Raw genomic sequence first — 23,560 nt, 5'->3', positions numbered from 1 at the left:
TGGATACTTTTAACAATCTGTATGACGCTTTTCTTTTCTTTCCTTGCATTTGGGTAAAGATCACCAGTTGTCATAAATAAAACTATATCATAGAAATTCTGAAATGAAGTAAAATGACAACATGCTCCTAGTGAACTAACTCTAAAGAAATCAGACTGGTTCAATAAATTACTGTACATCCCCAGAGACTCTCGTGTTGACCCAAAAAGCAGTACAAGGAGAGAATTAAGCACCCAACTGGATAACATTTCTAAAAGAAGTGCATATTTCAGTCAGCAAAAACTAAAAAGTGTCTCTATGCAATGCTTTTTCAACAGGTTTCATTGTTAAATTAAGGCATTCACAAATGCATTCTGTAGCTCTGTAGTAGTAATGGGCTTCAGTAAAAACATTATGTTCAAAACTTTCTGTTGTGTTTTTAAAGGTTATATAAAAATAAAATTTTAGGAGTTGATGTTTAGGAATGTACTATCATTAGCTGTTATATTTAGGTAAGAGGGTACTGAAAAACATGTATCCTTTAGCACACACCAATACCAAGAATCCTCCCCTTATCTGTCACTTCATGAGAAAAGCTGAAGGCTAATTCAGGGCTTAGGAAGACTGTGATAGTTTGATTCAAATTGGAGATGACACTCAAGACCTTCTGAATTGTTTGTTGTCTCCCACACAGTGTTATGACTGCCATTACTGTATTTTTCTGAAGCAAGGAGCTTATGTGTCAGCTCTGGAAAACTGAGTTGCCTTCCTGAGTGATGCTGAAGATGAAGCCATGAAGGTATGGCCAGAGTGAAGGGTGAGCAGCAGCTCTGCAGAGCAAGAATAGATCAACAGACTACAATGCCACTGGTTAGAGGGAAAGATCTATCAGCAAAATAGAAAGGATTGATGGACTTCTTTGCTCAGAATTATTTGCACTGAAGTATTTACTCTTCTGGATATTCACTAACAATTATTTCGCCTAATTGCACAGCAAACAGCCTAAAAATAAAGCATTTTATATAGCAAATTAATGGATTTTCAAGAATATGACTTCCTTGTTTTCTGTGATATAAAATTGAGTCATCTTGAATTAATTTCTAAAACTAAAAATGAAAAAATATCTGTAAGTATCTGCTAAAATAAAACCAAAGTTAAGACTGCACAAAATTGGTCCCAAAAGCTGAGAAATATATTGATACTATTGAATTGTGTTTGAAAGATGACTCAAGAATTAGGAACACATACCAGCATTGAAAAAGTACCCTGGAATAACTGTTTAGAACTTTATTACAGCATTTTACAGGACTCATAAATGTCTTTCCAAATACCTTACACCATATGTTTGCTTCATATTGCCTATAAAGCTCAAGTAATTTATAAGTCTGACACTTCTCTGTAAATTGATGTTATGAGTGGCTTAAATTTGTCTGATGCTGTGGGAAGAAGCCATTGAATTTTATGTTCTCTATTTTCTGGATGAGCACATCTGCCAAAATAGGTTGCTTCAATGAGTTAATAGAGCTTAATGTAGTTTATAGGTTGCCATTGAACACTTCTAATTTTGAGATGGGCTTCACTCAAAAATCAAGGCTACTGAAGAGGAAATGGTTTAAGTAATTTAAATGCTCCTGCAACCTTCAACACTTTCTGATAAGTATTTCTAATGCAGTCTATTATAGGAGAAAAATTGAATACAGTCAAAGATGTACAAAAAATACAGGGGAAAAATATGTAATTCCACTGAAATCAGGTGGCTCCTGGGCTGTGAACTGCTCACCAATGCCCAATTAACGTCACAAAAAGAGTGGAACACCAGGAGCTGAGTGAAACCAGCTCTGGACATAACAGAGAATGAAGAACAAGTATAAAACAAGGGCAAAACATTACATATAGTGATTGTGGATGTGAATTTTGAGGTACTGTGCACTTGCAGGTCAGTAAGTAAAGCATGACAGTAAATATAATGCAAAGCAGATCCTGGAGGGGTTAGAAAGAAACCATCAACACAACATCATCCTTATCCCTGTGTTCATGAAGAACCTGGAAGGCCAAAGATTGCCATAGCCCTCCCTCACAACCTGAAACCATTGGTCTAAACTGCCAGACAGGCAGTGAAGGGTGTCAGTAATAGCAGAGTGAATTCTAGAAATTTTGAGTAGATATATCAACTTACTTGTATAAAATGTAAGTGTTAACATAGTGACAACTGGTCTAAAAATCATTATTTTATTAGATTATTAAGAATTAGACCAAAATTAAATTCCTCCTTTGCATTCTCATTCTGCTCCTTTGGACCATAACAAGAGTTTGACTAGTAGGAATCCAGGCAACCCATTCTGTAACTTGGATTCAGAAAATTCGCAATGTATGATTATGACACTTTGCACTGGAGAAAGCTCACAATAATAGTTATTTTCTGTGTGTGCACAAAATAACTATTATTTTGTATGTCCAGAGAGCCACAGAGCACCACCTGGAAGCTAGGCAAGATTTCAGACAGGTGCCTTGTGTTTCTAACGCACTTGAGGCAGAGTGAGGCCAGGCTGTGCAGAATTACTTGTTCTGGGGACCCGGGCTCAGTCCCTGGGGGAGTATAGGGAGAATGTACATTTATACACGGTGATGGAATCCAAGGTATTTACATGGTTAAGCAACCAGCCTTTTTTCAGATTCAGATCTTTGTGAATGAATCCACTCTCTCTTTATCCTGTCTTCAGACTATTCCAATTCGTAGCTCATCTGAGAATAGCCTGTACTGCAATATCCTTGGCACTGAGAGATTTTGATAGGGATTGAAACCGCTGAACATTACTGACATATAAACAAATAATGACAATGGAAAATGACACTCATGAAATCGAATAAAGCAGGTAACATTGGAAATACAACAGCCACATATAAAAATACAAAAATTGTGGTTCAAATCTACTTTTCAATAAAGCCTTTTTATTGGAAATCATTAAATTTATAAGGAACTAGTATGGAATCTAGAAAAACACCTCCACAAACCAACCCAGAAATAAAAATCAGACTTCTGTGTTGTGATTCAGCTTCTCAATATCCTTTCAGGTTTTGTCATAGGAGCGGAATAGATTCCTTTTTTTAAAAAAAACTGATTTCTCAATGGCTTTAAAGAGTAAATTCTTTAAAATCCTGGGACTTTGTCAGTGTTACTGAATATTTTTTTCACATATTTCCATATCTTTTATTATTTCACATTTAAGAAGTCTTGTAAATCTGAAGGTATTGCTTTCTTCCATGTTCATTCTGTATTTCATGCATTTTAATTTTACCAACTGGTTCTTGCTATTTCATGTATCTGAATAGTTTTCTATGCATATAAAGAATTATAGTACACGTATAATGTAGAGTGACTCACTTTTCACTTAATGAATTGTCCATGCAATTGATAAATATGTTATGCCCATTCATTTATAGATAAAAGTGTGAATTTATTGTAAGCAGCATTTTTAGGGAACATTTTTTTTAAAACAACTGATGTCTAGTTTGTTTTACAGTGCAACTAACAATTTTCATCTTCTTTCAGTTTTCCAAGCGTTTTTGGTTTTGACAATTGCTTGAAACACAGAGAATTAGATTGCCATGATAATGCTATTGTAATTGGTCCAACTCATTCTCTCTTGTGATGAAAACCTGAAAGGAGGCAATCTTTATAAATTCTTCTTCAGTTAATATCTCCATCATCACTGTTTCGCAGGGAGCTGGATTTAACTCATTCAAGACACATGAGCTACAGGTTTTTAAGTCTATATGGAGGTCTCTACCATGTATTTACTGGAGCTGCACCACAAAAATCCCCTTTTACATAATTTCTGTAAGGATACCAGGGAAAAGTGAAAGGACAAAAAAAAAAAAAGAGAGAGAGAGAAAATACAATTGATTATAGTAACCCATATTTACTCAAATATCTGTGATATATGCAAATATCTGTCAAGGAAGAAATCCTTGGTAATTAACTGCTAAAAAGTTAGGAAGAGAAGAGATTGTCATTAGTGGATATTATTTGTGCTTAAGGTAAGAGTCCAAAATGGAGAGACAATAATGGAAGTAGGGAAAATAATGAAGGAAAAAGGGGTAAGGTTGCTAAATTATACCAAAAACTATCTCATTGTATTGTAGTAATGAAGGGATGAAAAACTTCAGAAATAAGATTAAATAACCAAGAATATACTAAGTACTCAAAATAATAAAAAATACAGGAATTTTATAAAAAATATCAAATATATAACTAGATTTCAAAGATAGATAATCATGATACCTTTTGATGTCAGAAGACAAAAAAAATAGAAGCATCCTTTGACAGCATATCAGTGTTTAGTGCTGAGGGCTGTTTCTTTCAGTAGTTCTGTGGATGGGTTCTTCTTCTTGGCCACTGGAGCCCATCTGGAGGTACCTGGGGTCTCTATGCCAGACTGAACAGCCCTTTTCAGTTTAAAGGTTGAATTGGTTTGCTGAGAGCATTTCTCAGATACACAGACACACACAGATGTACAGACACAGAGAAGACAATGACAGCACCTGCAACACAGCCAGGCACACAAAGGGTGCTACATTAAACTGCATCGACGGACAGGACTGATAAAACATCAGTACAGACAGCAGCTCCTCCTCTTCAGCTGGTCTGGACTGAAGGTCACTATGAAAGCACTCATGCCACATTTTCTAGATTCACAAGCACAGCCATGGATTCCCCAAGCATGGCATGGCCTTTCTGCCTGTCCACCTTGCCTGCCCAGATCTTGTGTCTCTTACTCGCCTCATGGGTCTCCTACTTGCTTGCCAGCAAACACACAGACTTTCATAATCACAGATCTCCCCAAACAGCAGCCTGCCTGATACCCAGATCATCCTATTTGCCCTTGGTCCAGCTTGAGGTGTTTGAGTCAACCAAACACACACTCAGACTCACATCAGGTTTGGGGAAGATACAGAAACTTACACAAGCAGCATCTGGCACATTGGCTGAGACCCATGGTCCATCTCCAGCTGCCAGTGTAGAGCCCCTCACTCACCTCACTCTACCCCAGTTCCTTCAGCAGATGACTGGGAATATATCCCATTCCAAACCCAGTGGCTGGCTCAAGACCCTCACCTACTGCAGTCTTTAGCACTGAGATCTTGCTGACTCCAGTTGCTGACACCACAGGCCCAGGGAGATCACACCCTGAATCTTCTTGTTTACCCCTTCTTATCAATTAGAAAGTCGAGGTTAATCACCACCAGAGCTGAGCCTGGAGTTTCTTGATGGCTCCTCAACTTGTAACTGGGGAAATTTTGTCCTTGGCATAACCTATATTCTATAACCTATCCCTCATCTATTAGGGATGTATCCATCTAAAAGGTTTTCTTTTGTTTCCCCCTTTAATGCCCCTTTTGCAGTGAAAAGGCCCTTCCTTGGATAATTTAAATGAGACATCTTCTGAGCTTCTGAACCATATCACTTCACACCATGAGCTTCATATCATTATTTTTAAAAGGTGACTGGAAATATACAGTTTATCAAAATTACATGTAAGACAACATGTATAGAGTCTATTTTTTATGTGGTAATGGAAAAAAATCATATGTAAAGGAGCATGACAACTCTTTTAATAAGTTCTTTCCATGTATTAGAGTATTGCAACCCTCTGAGAAATCCTCAGAAAGGGGAGGAAAAGATGCAACTTTCATACATGTTAAATATTACTGACTGTTAAGACCTGTCCAGTTATCACAAATTATCTTCACAAGAGAAGACACTGTTCACAATCCTTTTTCTCTGTGCTGTAAAGCATGCAGAAAGAAAGGAGTTAACAGTTCTAATGGTTATGTATTTAAAAGGTATGTGAGACTCTTGCTTCCACAAATGTCATCTGAAATGGAAAGAAAATGACACACAGATTCAGTAACATGCTAAGGGTGAAATACCTTTTATTAAGCTGTCTACAGAATGAAGCATCAGTGAAACGTTTGACAGGGAAGAATATGTGCTAAGCAATGTTGTCTGACTGATTTTTAAAGCAAAATGAAAATCTTTCTTTCCAGAAAAAGCTGATGGGGAAATGTTCCCATAAACAAAGATCAAGCTTTGCCATTTTATTTGTCGTCCTTTTCCTCCTCCACTTCTTTCCGTAGAGTACAATTATCTTTCTAGAGAAGATTTTTTGAAATTCGATTTTCTCTAATTCAAAAGAAACTCTTGAAAAGTAATATATACTGGCAGGACATCTGCAGTAAGAGTAGTGCAAGCATAGCTACTTAAGAGAAAGCAGAACATAATCAGACCATGTGATGATAAAATGTAACTAGTTTGTGAATATGTCTAAAATTGCACCTCACTTTAAAAAAAAAATCTCATTCTTCTGATTATGCATCTACTTTTAGCCTCTTTTCTAAAAAGCACGTTTCAGTGTTCAGAAGAAGTTGTGATGCTTTAATCAAATTATAGTCACATTTTAGAATTTCTCATGGTGCGAGGACTTCGCTATCGACTTTTTTGAATAATTTTTGTCCCTCACTTGATTCTGGTACATTTTCTATTATTAATCCCTTGGGGTTTTTTGGCTGAAGCCCTCCTGCCAATTATGAAGTACAGTAGGAGCAACAAATGTTCTGGAAAATTTTCAAGGACTACTGCATCCTAGATTTGATATTTCTTTACAATACTGAAGAGTGATTTTTGGAGGTGTGACTTCTGAGGGAACCAGCTTGTGTTAGGATATGCTTTGAGGTTTGCTCCATAATAGCATCTATACAGATGGATGGGCAGTATGAGCAAAGGGACATGAAGAGGTCAGACTACACGAAAGAGCTGAAACAATGCAGTGGATATTGTGCCTTAGATAAAATATTATTCAGATGCAGCTGCATTGACCCTGTTTTTCTGCCCCCTGATTATGATGCAGCCATACCCACAACTAATAGATGAAGTTTTTCTTTTTTCTTCTTTAGTTTCCCACCTTGATATTATATCAAACTGTGCTCATTTTCCTTGACGTTTTTTTGAAGGTAGGTGTCTCTAAAATCAATATTCAGCCATAGTGAATGATTGCATGAAGGTCAGCAGTTGTGAGCACTAAGCCCTGATACAGTCAAAGCAATTTTAGCAGGATTCCATTTAACAATGAAATCCATTTACTTATTTCAACCTACTGTTATGTAGTCCATAGGCAATTTTATTCATGCATTCCCACGGGGTTGTTATCCCAAAGACACTGCATGATAATGCAAACTATGTGAAAACAAATGCTGATAAAAGTCAAGAGAAAATCAAGAGAAATTACCTATGACCCACTTGTAATTCTGTTCTTTTTAGGCATAGCACACAAAACTCACCAACACTCCAGATGCAAGAAGAGCATTACTCAGGGTTTTTACTATGCTAGAAAGGATCTATTCTCAAGTTGCAAAACCATGGGAAATGTATTTAATTAATTTTGTTATTCACACCAGCATGTTTTACTCTTCTGTCAGTTTTCAAAATGTGACTATTTGTAATAAATTCAATATTTCGAATATCAAGGAAAAGTTTCATGTATGTTCTTTAGCATCTAAAGCTACTTCCAGTGTCAATAATATGTTATAGAAATAGTGGTAAAGAGATGAAGATAATTGAGTTGCAGCTAGGAGAAACAAGTACAAGTCATTCATGCTTTTGAGATTCCTCAAAAGTCTGCTCCAAGAGCCTCACGTATTTCTCCATCCTCACCAGGACACCAAAGTGGTTCAGATATTAATAGGAGCTGTGGGTAGGCAAACAAATTGTGAATAATGCAAATAGAAAGATGTTGTCATTCTCAAGCTTTCAATGTTCATTTTTCCCCCCATTTTCTCACATAGTGAAATGAGTGAATATGAGTGTCATTAAGTACAAAAACATAAGATGTGCTAAATGAGGCTTTTGGTGGCTAATATTTTTTCACTTAATCTGTTCTGGAAAACAAGTATTTAACCTAAACTGTACATTCTGAAATTACTGGAAGGACATCAGAAGAAAGCTTTTATTAGCTAATGTAAATTATACTGTCCATTTGAGTCTGGGAAGAATAGTATACAATTCATGATTTTTCTTTGTGTTAATGAGGTCAACACGACTCAAGTAGTGTCTGGGCATGTATTTTCTTCACAGTAAAACCCAGAAAAAGTATAAAATCTAAGCACAGTACAACCACACACAATAGCTTTATTGATTGACCTGTTTTGTCTAGACTTTTAATGGGAATGACAGTCATAGATGTACAATAATAGCAATCAGAATGTTTGTTATGTTTTTTCTTTTGTCTTCTTTTCATTTCTACAAGTTATCTACTTTTCAATATCCACTGGCAGTTTGCATGTTTATTTGTTATGTGTTTATTGTTGTTATTTTAAACTGCACAGAGAAACAAAAAATACAAAAAATACTTTTAAGCACAAATTATATTGCATTTTTTAAAGAAAGAACACAGAATTTAGATAGTTTTTGAGTATTTCTGTATTTTGATAAAGTGTAGGTGTAGTTACAACCTTTAAAGCTCTGTTCCATCTTCAAAAACATATCTTGCTATCATGCATTACAGAAAAATAAAGAAAAACAGTAACAGTAAGAGTCACATCTTTTGTATGCATGCCACTGATCAATAAAATATTGATGTTCAAATTTTCTAGGAGCTTGTTCTACCAATACTTTTTCTGATTAAAATTAAATACAAGAAAGCCAAATTTGAACCTTTCCTGTTTTCTAGAGTTTATCAATTCTAATGTGAAAATGTGAAGAAAATGTGAAAATGTGAAGAAAAGTGAGCAGTTCATTACAGACTGCAATATTACTACAATGTTATTAGAAATTAAATAGTCTGTCATTACTATAGCATGAAAGGAATTCCAAGATTCATGCATAGTATCTGGGATTTTTTTCTCAAACTCTGTATCTGCTAATTTCTCTACCCCATATGAACATAGTAGTTCATTCAACAAGACATTTTAATTTTTTTCTAACATTTTTTACAAACTCCAAAGATACTTTCACAGTTAGTGTGCCTATTTGTCTATTCTCTCAAATTACTAAGTCACATATTCACAAGGCCAGACAGGAAAGGAGAGGAAAACAAAATATTTAAAAAATCTGGAAAAGGACCTGAGAAAGAAAGACTTGTAAACAAATATATATGAAATTCTACACATTTTGTTTACATCTATTTTATTATATTAAATTAATGAAGTTCAAGGTGAACTGTACTTTTCATTCTTATGCTTAATGCTGAGAAGTAGAATTTTAAGTAGAATTTTATTGAGCTGGAAAATAAATATTGGACCTGCAGACTACTCGAACTTTTTGCATTGGAAAGATCCCTTTCATGTCTGTCTATCTGATTTACAATTGTTGTCATTCATGTGTTATGAGCCTTAGTGCACAAATGCAGGGAGTGCAGAAAAGTTGTTGTAATTTTAGATCATGTCAGGTCAGGACAGCCACTGCTCACTTATGAGTGTGTAACCATCAACACATCAACCACTCTGATTGTCATCTTTCCAGTTGTCATCTCTGCCTGTTGTATTCCATGAAATTCCAGTGGTGGTCTTTCAAAATAGAATGACCAATAGAACATTAGTTCATACCATAAGAAGTGGGGTTTGATTTAGGGGTTTGTTTACTTTTTTTAGTTCATTTCTTGGAGACAGAAAGAGGCATATTTTCGCTTGCAATATATCTATATTCAGCACCAGTATTTCATCTTTATTCTTTTAGCCATCCTTTTGAAGTCAGTCTGTTGGGGATTCTTTAGTTAGATGGTTTGTTTCAATATCACCATCCTGGAAATGGCATGAAGACCAAAATGAAGACAGTATTTCTCCGAGAGCAAGTAAACAGGATCAATTGCATTTTACCCACATTCACAGCAAAGAAAAAGACCATTATTTTAACCAGGACAATCTAGAAAAAGGGAAAGATGACTTCTTTGATACAGCTGCAATAGCTGATATAAAGGCCAGAAGAGGACAGAAAAAGACGATGCTTGATTAAAAATAAAATTAAGGGAAACATAGCTAATCTATTGGTCATATATAGTCAATGTATTTGGACTATATATGGGCATTTAACCAAGCGCTTGAGTGAAGGATATTATCAAAGGAGAAAAATATAGCTCCAAATCACAATTCATTTTTGCTCCCAAATTATTTGGGTAGAAAATTACCAATCAAGTTAAAAAACAAGAAGCAATTTTCTCATGGCATTCTACATTTAGTTCAGTATGTTTCCACCTGAGGCCAAAAATGAAACACCAGTGTCCATGAGGAAGACAGCAAGGGAAAAATTTGTCTCTGATTTGTCCATCCTGCTGACAACATGAAAAGTAATTACAGTAACACAGGGTAACCAGTGGAAAGGGCTCTGTGGAAGAATTTCAAACAAGTGTAAGAAAGGGGGCACATAAATTGAATTTACATTGTTACATAATGTAATATTCCATCAGGGATTATAACAGAGGAACTTTAGAAAGATGTCACTGTAACTATTTACACATACAGTAGTATGTGTATATGTAGGTCCTCTCCCTAGGCTTAATACCACTGCTACCTCATCTCCTGATTATGGAAAATAACATCACGCAAAGCACATCAGCTTTTATTAGAGGACTTTATTCCTAATTCACAGCAGTGCCACCATTTAGAAAAGTCACAGCAGTCTAACATTTCTAAGAACTAACTTTCCTAATGGTAAACATTATCTGAGGCTGGAGGATATGTATTTTAATTTCCGTCATGTTACATTACTTGATTCATTCACAAATAACTGTCATGGGCAACCTTTGGGGGCTGATATGATGCAAGACTACATCACTGGACTCAAAGTAACTTTGAACACACTTGCTCTAAAATGGGAGCTCCATATCACTTACTGAATTCATAAACAAGTAGGATGAATAAGCCAAGAAAAAAACATTGCCAAAAGCATTTTTGCTGTTTTATTCAATTAGCATTTTTACTTCATCCAAGGCTCTCCACAACTCTACGTTTTGCTTTTTGCAAATATGTCACTTCCTCTCATTTTGTTGGAAAACCATTTTTTTTCTTTTCCCCTCCTGCGTTGGGTAAGGCTCTGGACTTCTGCCAAGGCTTTATAAACAAAACATTAGTGAGAGCCTGACACACTCAACATAACATCAACATCGTCACAGTTTAAACCCAGCTGGCAGCTTAGCACACAGCCACTTGCTCCCTTTCCCCTTGTTGGATGGGAGAGAGAATCAGAAGAGTAAAAAGAAAAGGACTCATGGCTTGAAATGAGGACAGTTTAACAGGTAAAGCAGAAGCTGTGCATGAAAGCAAAGCAACACAATGGATTCGTTCACCTCTTGCCAGGGGCAGGCAGGTGTTCAGCCATCCCCAGGAACACAGAGCTCCATCTCAGGTAATGGTGACTGGAGCAGACAAACACCATCCTTCCAAACATCCCCCTCCTCCTTCTCCTTCCCCAGTTCTGTATGCAGAGCACAGCACCACATGCTCTGGGCTATCCCTGTGGTCACTTGGGCTCAGGTGTCCTGGCTGTGTCCCCTCACAGCTCCTTGTGCACCCCCAGCCTCCTCACTGCTGGGGTGGGGTGAGAGGTGGAAAAGGCCTTGGCTCTGGGTAAGCTCTGCTCAGCAACAGCTGGAACATCCCTGTGTTATCAGCACTGTTTTTGTCACAAATCCTAAACACAGCTCCATGCCACTTTGAAGAAAATTAACTCTATCCCAGCCCAAACACTGTATGCACATATAAGTGATGGCATATATCTGGAATTAATCCAAAGGTTTTCCTAGTTTTGATAGGATCAGTATTTTGTTTCAAATCTTAAATACTGTCAGCAAGCATATAGTAAAAAGGGGGCTAGATCCTCAGTCTGTGTAAACTGGCATAGCATCATAGAAATTCATTACAATTATACTGGCTTTGATAAGCAGATAGAGCAAACATTAGCCAACATACTTTATTCTAGAAAAACAATGTGACATAAACAACAAAATTAATTTTGGATCATGATAATATTCTAGAAAATAAAAGAAATAAAATCAGGTGTAATTAAGTAATATCAATAATTCTATTCCATGTAAAAGATTTTTTTAATGAAAGTAAAATATGCAAGTCAGAAACAATGCAAAGGAATTCAAACACAAAATCGTGTTAATACAAGAAAATACATGTCAAAAATCCTGATATGCAGTTTGTACACTGTATATGTGAAGTAAGCTCCAAGTTAATAAAAAGAATATCATAGTTCTGAGGAAACCTTTCAGGTCTTACACTTCCTCACTGGATCTGAATCAAATAGCTATCTACTACCCTCTTTCTAGCAAAGTTACTTGCCCCAGAAGTACCTCTGCAGCTACCAGGGCTGATGTCCCTACTGAAGATTCCCTGTTTCTGTTGAGTGTTTAGTTCTAAGAGAAACATAATTCCTTAAGGAACTCTTCATTGCCTCAGAGTTTGTATCCCTAAGGAAATATTTCAGAAAATTTGAATTTTTTTTTTTTTTTTTTTTTTTTTTTTTTTTTTTTTTTGTTCCTAGAAAAACTCCACCATAAAAGCAAAATTACCTTTTTATGGTCAAGCTAGAAGTTAAGGAAACAGAAAGAGATTTAAAATAAATAATTATGCACCTTATAGCTGCTCCTACTCTTATTTCAATTGAAGATAATCAGTTTATTTCTGGAAGCAAAATCAGATAATTCCCAGGAGGATTGACATAACTCATAGACTCAGTTCCAGGCCTTGAAACCAAAGCCATTCTTTAACTGTTTCTCCATAAACAGGATCATTACTTACCTGCCCTTCTCTCAATTTCTGCCACGGAAAAATCCCCCCTTAGCAGCTTTCTTCTATTTTCTAGCCTGAGAAATGATTCTGTACATTCAATTCAATATACACAGCTGTCTTTGGCACAGCCCTGGCTGCTGTGTGGCTCAGCTGGAACCATCTACTTGGATACAGGAAATCACTCCCTGGACAGGATTGAAACAGACTCAGTATTTGACTGGAATGGAAAATAAACCATTTACCTACAATGAGCAAAGTTCTCTTTTTTTACTAGGAAGAGAGTATGTGTTTCTGGAGTGACTGAAGTGATATTTTATACACTGAAATTCATATCATATACAATCAAAAAAACTGTATTTTCCTCCATACAAAGATAACAGCAATGAAAATAGGGTAGAATTACCCTTCAGTAGAGACTAGGTGTTACAACAGTTTGGAATAAGTTATTCCAAGTCCAGAATGAACTCACTGCTTCCCTCCTGGTTTCATGCATAGCATCTAAATTTTTCACTATGTTTAGCAGCCTTCAGCCTTGCTGTTTTGAATTCCAAGGCATGGTGCCTTCAGATGTCCCTAGGAGAGGGAAGAGGGGGGAAATAAATAAATAAACAAACAAACAAAACCCCTACAAAAACAAGCAAGTATTGTGAGATAACTGGAAGAGAAGGAGTCAAAGGCTTGGAAACCTACCGTTCCTGACTATATTACATGGATATTAATGTAGATGGCATAAATGAGCTCTTGACCAGAACCTACCTCCTGGGCCAGGTCTAGAAACAGCAAGTTATCGTGCAAAAAAGGTGGTTACCACCCTTCATAGATGTCCTCATCCACAAGAGTTAGTTCAGTATCAAACTCAGAGAATAAACTGTGAACTGAAACTGTGAAGCAGTTTCACACAGGTTTTAGTTAAGAAATGAAATTAATATAGTGATAAGAAAGGCAAGATTTCAGACAATCCCATTTGTGATTTTGGCTCAGATATCCTCCTGCCTTTCTTCTCCTAAAACATGGACATGATCTCCTTCCTCACTGTATAGAGAACTCTCTTAAAGAAAATTACTACTTCTATTCAGAGCTTCTTTTCTTGCTAATTTTAGACAATTGTTTTAGAAGGTAGATGTCAGATTAATCTGGAGTAACCCTGGGGTAAATAGACATTGCATGCTATTCCTGTTCCTCTTTGACTGTGTGGTCAAACCTTCTTTAAGTGTGAAACTTGCATCCACTTCACTGTATCATAGCCCCATAAAATATTTTCTGGAGGAGAACCGCAGCTGAGTTCCCAAAGAGACAGCATCCCCCGCAATGAAACAATTATGTAACCAAGACAGCTGTTTACCATTCAGATTAAAAACATGACTAAACAGCCTTCAGTCCCTCCTTCATCTTGTCCAAAACGTGTGTTTTGTGACACTTGCAATTAAACTGTCTCCAGCGTACCTTTTAAAGTAGGAAAATATCATAGAAATGGCACATTATGTCACAATATCATTATACCTAAAAGCTGCAGAAAAGGACAGTCTTGTTCTAACACAGATAAAGGAACAGTAATTATCAAGTCAAGTCTTTATTAGCTATCCAGGGCTTCTTCATTGTAATTATTGTGTCTTTTCTTTTTTGAAGACCACTATAATGCAGCCCTCTGGCAGTCAGCTCATTAAACTTGTACCTATTATTTCTCAGAATACAGTGTTACACTGCACTGATTTTGTAATTTATACAAAAGAAAAGTATATATATATGACAATGTACAACAAGAAATAGAAGTTACGAATTTCTGAGTCATTCACTTGTTCCAAGAGCAATACTTTCCAAAATGCATACTTTTCCCCCCCAGCAGCATCTAGGGGCTGTGCTGTGTTTTTTGTCCCAGATCTGCATATATGAGTATTGCTCCCCAAACAACACAAACAAAACCAACCAACCAACCAAACAAACAAACAAAATCCCAAGTCAAAACAAAATCAACAAAACCCAAATAAAAGAAAAAACCCCTGAACCTAAAACTACCAAAGGACAATTGCAATTTGCAATTCTGTAGTTTCATATGTTCCATTTGAGCCTGACACAGCAAGGGAGTGAATTTTCAGGAATTCACAGCACTTCATGGAAAAGAACGGAGTCCCTACTAACTTTTAAAGATCTTTATCTGCTATGCAAGACGTAGTCTGAAAGTGCAATCCAGTTCTCTGAAATAAGGATCCTGATGGGAGGATTATTGCTGAATTAGTTTCACAGTGTATTTTTCCTGTAAACTATACTAAATTCCTTACATCGCCTTCCCATCCTCCAGAAGAATGAAATCTTGACAGAAACAAAGAAGCAAATGAGATTTCCAGGACTAATCCCACTTCTGACTAATTGATTCATTTCTATGGGGGAGGGTTATCACAAAAGCTGATCTATTTTCTGTTAGGCCTGACATCTGTAAAATTTTTGACTGGTGTAACTTAAAGACTTTTTTTGACAGCTTTTGCCATGCATTGAGATAATTCTCACTGCCTAAAATGAGGAACACCATGAGCAGCATGTGACATCCTTTAAGCTTTTACAGACTCCAGAAGGAAACCAATAGATGACACTGTTCTGATCTCAGCCGCAGAAGTGGCTATTGTTAGTCCATGAAAAATACCACTTTTCTCCTTTATTTGACCCCATGTATCACTAGTTTCATTCACATCTTAATGAATCAGTCCAGATAACAGTGTAGGAGTGCAAAGGTGAATGTTAAGGAATATTATTAGGACAACTTGTGGAGATGAAGTGTCCCAAAGAATAAACTGTATGAGTCTGCTTGTTGAGAGGCAGAAAGCAAAAGATAAAGAGTGATCCTATTGGTGCGAATTTCTTGTATGCAGAGTCACAAATATGTGTCAGACTTTGCTTTTAGCTTTATTAATAGCAAATCTTAATCTCTAAATAGGAAATTGGGAGAAAGGTTTTTCCTTGCACAGAAAAACACTGAAAAATCATGCTTGCCATAGAATAATGATAATGTTAATGTGAATTCATCCAAATTTGAATAGATTTTACATCTCAAACAATTGAGGGAATTTTTATCACTAACTGAGCACATAGACATTTGAGAAGCAAGATTGATAGCACAGTGAATATTAGTATCTAAAATGATCACAACTTTACTATGTGAATCATTTTTAGAGGTACAAAGCTAAAACTGCAAAAAATACTATGTGTGGTGTTGTCTATTGATTTTTCTTCATGTTAAGGGTGTCATACAATCAACTTCTTCAACTGTTTATGATAAAAATTACTTTTCATATGTTTCTCAGATAAATGCACGCAAATTTCACAGCTCATCCAAAAGCGTTAATCAATAGATATTCTAAATATTCAAATTTAGTATTTACAGAGCAGAGAAATAAAGAATATTGTCTCATTTCCTCCATGTTGAAATCCTTAGGTAGGAAATGAATGTTGAGAAACTGTTGAGTTTCTCCTTTTTTCCATTCTTGTATAAAAGCTGCACTTTTAGCTTCACAATTTTTTGGGAGTTGGTTATAGCAGGAAAGCCACATACCTCCTAAAGTGTTTGTTGTTTTAATGTACTAACTTCAACAGAAAATGAATAATATGTATTCATTTAAAAAAACACACATAAAAATAATCTATTTAAAATGTTATATTTATGTACATCTGAATTTGTAAGAAAATAGAATATGAGGAAAAAAGTGAATTTTTAAGGATGTGTGGTCCATCAAAGATAAACATTTAGTGGGTGAAATAATTGACAAATATTCACGTTTGGCACTGTGGAAAAGGGCTTCAAGATAAGGATGATGCAATTCTTTGTGATTGCACAAAAGCCCTGTTCTGAAGGAAATTAATATTTTGGTTTTTGAATTTTAAAATTCATTAAATCAATATTTCAATACCCTGTATAATTATTTCAAGTAATTTGAATTTAGCACTAAGGTCTTGATAAATGACAATTTTAAATTTCTATTATAAACCCCCATTATTTGTTTCCTTCATTCTCTTGAAGAAATTAATAAATTCATTATGATTTAATACATGTTAAAACCTTAGCATGATGTCAAACATACTTTTAGTCCAATAACAATTTTACAAGATATCCTCTGTAATTTATAACCTTGAAAATACCTAATAGGTAATATTTAGCTTTCATCTCATTTATATAGTAGAGTTTAAATTGAATGTGTAAATGGTCTGCAGTGAAATTAACATTACTCCTAGATATTAAATGCCTTGGCAAAGAAAAGCTGGAAAGGTGAAAAGTACTTGCTTGTGGGATCCATTGTGTCAGTGGGCAGGACTACATGCACAGCATGCAAAGCCTTGTCTTTCAGTTATGTTTAAAGCCTTAGAAAGACCCTTATTAAGTGATTAAACCAAGCCTATGGATGTCTTAATATTATTCATATAATGATGCAAATATTTTGTAGCCTGCATTAATGCAGAGGAGAAAGAGGAAGGAGAAGCAAGGAGATTCCATTAGAAAAATTGCCAGAGAAATGTGAAACATGCACAGAACAAGTCAGGGAGATAGGCTGATCAAGTTTATGTACAAATTCCAGGAGCTATTGCACAAAGAATGCATAGCTTCCCCACTGTGCTCCAAAATCTCAGGCTAGGCTCACTTTCTTCTGATAGAATGGAAATGGAATTTTGAAGCCTGCATGACAGCAAAAGTATTTCTATTTTCTAAAAATGTTTTCCTTTGATCCTTTCTTATATAAGTTCAATTTTAAAAGATTTTTCATTTTTGTTATACTTCTTTTAAAACTTCCCGCTCCTTCTTTTAAAACTTCCCCCTCCTTCTTTTAAAATGTCTCATTATGAAAGTTCAATGATTTTCAGAACACTTTTAGTGTAATATGTGTATGTTTGTGTGTTAATATTGAGACCTTGGTAGGAAAGATGGACACTGTTAGCACCTCTTGCCCTGTTTCTAGTTTCCCTTACCACTTTCAAGATTATGAAACTCAGAGAGATGTGCTGCTAAAACAGCATCTGATGGTTTTCCTACCTGCCCAACATCAGGTCAAATCCTGCTACTTAAAATCACACTGGCTGTTTTTAATGATCAGAGGTTCATTCGCTGGGCTGCTCATGGAGATGCTTTTTGTGGTGGTCCTGGGATCACAGCCTGTGTATGGAGAATACAGAACCCATACAAAATTCAGGAATGTGTTCCCAAATGTGCCGGTACACAAGGAATTAAGTAATGCATTTATTTTTGTAAATTGCTTCATACTCAAGTACTAATACACATATCTATAATAGAAGCAAAAAAAATTATAACTGTGGATTACTTGGTTTTCTGTATTATTAGTAGCCTGGGAAGCTGGAGAAACTAAGCATATTGGTTGTTTCAATTTTAGTGATGTGTTTACAGTAAAAGTCTGGTCGATATCTGAAGATAAATATCAAAACACACCAAGAGTAAAAGAAATCTTGCTGAAAGCTATGTGCTGGACCTGAATAACCTTTTGTTCCGGATCTGTTTCTGATATTGATAACTCTTTATGTATGAAGTATGAGTACATATTTTTTGATGACTTCAAAACAACAACAAAAACAATCCAAGACAATCCAAATTTGCTAGAGAAGCCATGTGTGTGTGGATTACAGATAAGAAAGCATGCAATCAATTGTGTGTATGTCAGGATTTTAACCTTTGCTTAAATATTATTTATTTTTAAATAACTTGATATTCTTAAGTCATTTAGCCCTTTGCCACTCCTTTTCCACTACAGATTTGTTATAATTATTTTCATAGCTAACATTATTTTTCATGGTTTCCTTCTCATTTATTAGTAATTTTTTCTTCTTAGTGTATGTCAATAAAAATAGAAAACTAAGTCATGAGTCTGGATTTTAGGGCACCAAATTTCATACTAGTAAATGGCTTATTTCAGCTGACAAGCAACTGTTCAGGAGCATTATAGCAAGGAAGAAAATTAAAGAAATTGTTCTGAAATAAAAATCAGACACATTATAAATAAGGTTCAAGTAATGTTAAAGTGCATTTGGCAGGGGATTTAATGATTAAAGATAGGAGCTACATCTACACAAAATATTCAAGAAGGTCTACAGACCAACTGGCTGTTGTAAAATTAAGTATTTTCCCCTCAAAACTGAGGTATCACCCAGAGTTTAGTCTGGACCAGTGACTATTCCTCAAAAGAACAGCCTCTTCTGGGGAATAAGGGAACTTTATAGGATAAACCTATATAAGACTATGCCAGTTGGCTCCAGGATAAAAAAAGGACCCCAGCACTGTTTAGTTCACAGGCATAAAAGAAGTCACAGGGTTACAGGTGTCTTTGGATATAATTTGCTTCTCTTCTAGTGGCACAAACCTTCCCTAGGCTTGGAAGAAGAAAGTAGATTGATGAAAAAATAATCAAATGTATCTGAAACCTCTGCATATATCTTGATGTTTTGCACCTACTGCTTCCTATCTGTCTCTTATTGATGTAATCTTCTTCACATTTATTTATCCAAAGTAATCTCTTATCACTTCTTCATAATCTAACTTTCCTATCTATTTTCTTATTTTTTTATTTTTCCTTTTCCTTCATTAACTTCTCAGAATACTTTATCATTTTATTGGAGTATAAATAGCGGATCATTGAAGCATATAAAAACATTTAAAAAACAGGTTAACATATCAGAAAATTGAAATTCTCACAGTGCAAAACCCACAATGTGCTCTACATACCCGGTGTTCCTTATGTATTTTGTGAAATTTTGTGAAATTCAGTTGACTTTTGTTCACCAAGTTCTCAAGAATATTTTCCATTCCTTACATATATGCACTTTTCTTACTTTTAGAAGGAAAAGTACCCAGCTTCATTAAGTACCCATCATTCAGAATTCCTGTCATGATATCACTAATAGTTTTATAATACTGGAATTTCAATTAACATATGCATCACTTACATTAATTCCAGTAGTTCATTTCCTATATGAAGTAATCTTTTTTTTCTTGAGTTTTGAGGTGTTTTGAGGGGTTTTGAGCAAAAATTTTAGATATGCCAATTGAATATATCTAGTTCAAGAAATAATTGAAGATTCAGAACAGAATGGCTTTAAGCACCGCATTTACACTTTGATTTTAATACACAGAAAAGATAGAATTACAGGTTTGCCAAGGAAAGCAATTAACACACTGCTGGATTATCTTTGAAGTAATATTTCAGAAGACATATAACTACTAATACTGTCTGTGACTTTTCCCCCCACACATTTTAGCTGTTTTGAGCATTTTGATTTTACGAAGTCTGGATCCTAGAATAGGGATCCAGATTTCTTTCCCAGACACAGTGATTATTATTCCATTATCTTCATCAGAGATAGTCCTAATTTACATGACTTAAACTAAGAAAATAAGATAGACTTACAAGTTGTGATTTTTTGTAACTTCACAGTTTCCTTATTTCCTTTATTTATTATTTTTTTTATTTATTATTAATTTATTTATTTTAGTATTTAATCTATTTCTTCCACCAAGATGAAACTTTTTCTCCCATATTCCTAAGAGCCAAGGCAGTAAATAAGCTATCTTGTCAATTCTCACTTTGTCATTGGCTACTCCAGTGCTAGGTACAGGGTAGATAATCAATTCCAATCATCTGCTTGCACAGTTTCTGCTCTGCACACTGCCACCACTGAAGAAAATGCAGCAGGATGTGACATCTATGGCAGCTATTGCTACTCTTAATCATTAATGTTATAACCATCATTTCTTTAGATTTCCTCCTTGACTTATTTAGAAAAGAATGTGTCTGGAAACTTTCTCCTTTGTTTTTAATTACTCTTTCCCTATCTTGCCAATCTGCTTACACATGGACCTTTTTTGCATGTATCAGACAGTATTTCTATTACTACAAAGCTTAGTGATTTTACAGCACCACAACTTTGCACACTTTAACTGATTTCACATGTAACAAACTTCTCAGACTTTGTGTTATTTCTACTCAAATGCATGCATTTGGTGGTCAGTGCCAAATCAGGTAAAACTTGTAGATGGCAGTGAATATTACAAAACTGCTGCTTGAGCAGAACATCCTGTTTACAAGGATTTTCATCCTTGCTTCCATATAGTAAGGATCATGAAAATAGTTGTAAAGACAATAGGTCTTTGGGACAGGACACTGGAAGTGACTGGCTAGAAGAAGGACAAAGAAACATGAAAAAACAACATGAACAAAAGTCAGTGAAAAAAGGTCAATGCTTAAGTAAGTATCTTAACTTTGGATTTATTTTTGAATATAAACTTGTGGTATCCCTTTTAAGATGTTGAATAATTTTTAATTATTGTTGTCCAAGTTTATTTGTATCACCAACTTCAATAAGAAGTTGTTTGACAGTGAACTTCAGCATTGAGCCTCTGACCTTAGAATCATAAATCAGCTCTTATTACTCATAGAATTCAATCTATTTACAGTAAATCTATATATGGAATTTGGCTTTTGTCCTGTAACATATAAAAGTTTAGTAAAACCTATGTTATGTTTTGGGGGAATTTTTCAATACACAATATAATAGGCAAAGATCAGACTATACCAGACTACTGGGAGGCAGAAGACCTAATAGAAGATGTATTCAAAGAGTAAGGGAATTTAAATAGGCCAGGTATAATCTATTGAATCATGTCTATCGAGCTTAGAAATCCTCTGTGTCTTATATAACCTGCAATAACAATATCTTTGGAAAGGTATAGTGTATGCTGGAGAAGGGGGTGGCATGTAGTTATTCTGACAGGTTGACAACTGAACAATTCCCTGTGTTGCGCTGTGTCTAGCCTGGCCCTCAGGCTGACTTATGCTGCACAAATCCTTGGCTGCAGGACAAGGTCAGGAAGTTCACTGGAACAGAGGAGCCCGAAATCATCACCCTCTGGGAAGCTGCATTCATGCTGCCTCTGAGGCCTTCTCTATGTGACAGTGCAACAAGAAGTCCTTATGTGTATTTCTGCTGTTGCTTTTTGGCAGTAGAAATTATTGATAAACTTGTTTTATTGTAAGAAAATAATGTCATAGATCAAATAACCAGAAAGGAAGACATTTCTTCCCCAAGCAGGTCTACCATGGGAAAGTCTTTCTAGGGCCTGAAGGACAATGCATGAAAGCAGGACTCCTGTCATTTGAAGGGATGTAAAATTTACTTGTTATCTCTCTTACTCTTTGTTCTAACTTTTTATGACGACTATTCAATTAGGCCATTTGTTGAGATTTCTTATTCAGATTCAGAAAGAAGTCTGTACCTCCCATTCTTGTTCAAAACAACCTCCAAATAAATTAAATCATGTGTGAAAAAAGTTTAACCGACAGGAAGTGATCTAAACACACTATTGTATAAATGTTACTGCTTTTTTGATAACAAGGAAAGAGAGAAATAAAGTATTAATCAGCTTCATGTTTTGTTTTGTTTTGTTTTGTTTTTATTTTCACTCAGCTACTCCTATACAGGGTAAAATATGTTTGTGAAATTTTCCCACTCAGATATTTTCATTATGTGAGTTTTCCCTCACCTGCACTGATTGTTCTCGTACTTCTCCTAAAATGATTTCTTCTATATATTTTATGTCTTAATATTGCAGGCATTAATAAAAATATATGTATTAAATAAAACAAGAGCTCATTACAATAAAGCAGTACACTTCAGGTAGAAGTTGAAGTGACAGGTGGTGAAAAAGGGAATACAATGTTAAACAGAAATGTTTTTCTGAACTGGCAAAAAAACTTGTGAAAAAGCAGCTTCCTCTTCAAAATTATGAAAAATATCTCCTAATTCCTTTTGCAATTACAGTGTAGAAACTGTAATAGCAAAACAGTTACATGACAACATCAATTAGCTGTAAGTCATGGGAAATTGGTTTACATCCTGAGGAAGGGCTGTTTTGTCCCAAACTTACTAAATATTTTCTGTTTGACAGTCAGCCAAGCTGGAGATAACTTAGCTCTGTAGGACTCAAATATATAGGAAGATTCACAGTTTGGAAGCTCTGTCTCCAGTGACATAAATTACTAACATTCAAAAAAAACCTTCAAGCCTTGATAATCGGATAAGAACTCAGCTGGCAAGGTTCAGGCCTGAGCACTTCAATAGTGGAAATAAACTGGGATAGTGATAGTCTTGCCAATGACATAGATACCATGAAAGAAAATGGAGATTAAGTAAAGTCTGATGTCATGCTCCCTTAAAGATATTTGTGACATTATTGGATATTTGTCTAGAAGAAGAAAACTCTGGATATAACAACAGAATGTATTTAACAAAATAGATATTAAAAAAAGAGAAATAACAGTAAAAGTATGTTGTCATTTTGTTTTCCCGTGAAATGCCAACACACTTGGCTGTAGTGTTTCCATAATAAAAATAAATCAGTCAGATCTACATGGTTGCATCATCAAGGCTTAGACCTGGAACTCAGTTCTTTTTGACCTTCAGCATATCTCATTTACCACAGTATTTACTGCATGATATAGAAATATGTGAGTCCTTGAATAAATGGGAGACAAAGGAGCCCCCGTGGGCATTTCAAAGTGCTGAAATGTTGGCAGGGTGGAATGAATTTGTTTTACTTGTCAAGGCCTGCCTTTGTGTTATTGAATCTTCTAACTTGTTACCAAGCTTTAAATAACTAAGGAATACAACATGTCGATGTATCAATCCAATAAAATTATTTTTCTGCATTATTTTATTCAAGCATACTGAGTTAGGGCTTTTTAAACAAGAATTTTCTTTATACAATGGGTAGAGACAGAAAAACAAGTTTGCACTGTGTAAAACATTATGCACT

The sequence above is a fragment of the Poecile atricapillus genome, chromosome W (genome assembly GCF_030490865.1).
Source record: "Poecile atricapillus isolate bPoeAtr1 chromosome W, bPoeAtr1.hap1, whole genome shotgun sequence".
Classification (NCBI taxonomy): domain Eukaryota; kingdom Metazoa; phylum Chordata; class Aves; order Passeriformes; family Paridae; genus Poecile; species Poecile atricapillus.
The sequence above is the reverse complement of the archived record's forward strand: the minus strand, read 5'-3'. Positions refer to the sequence as shown.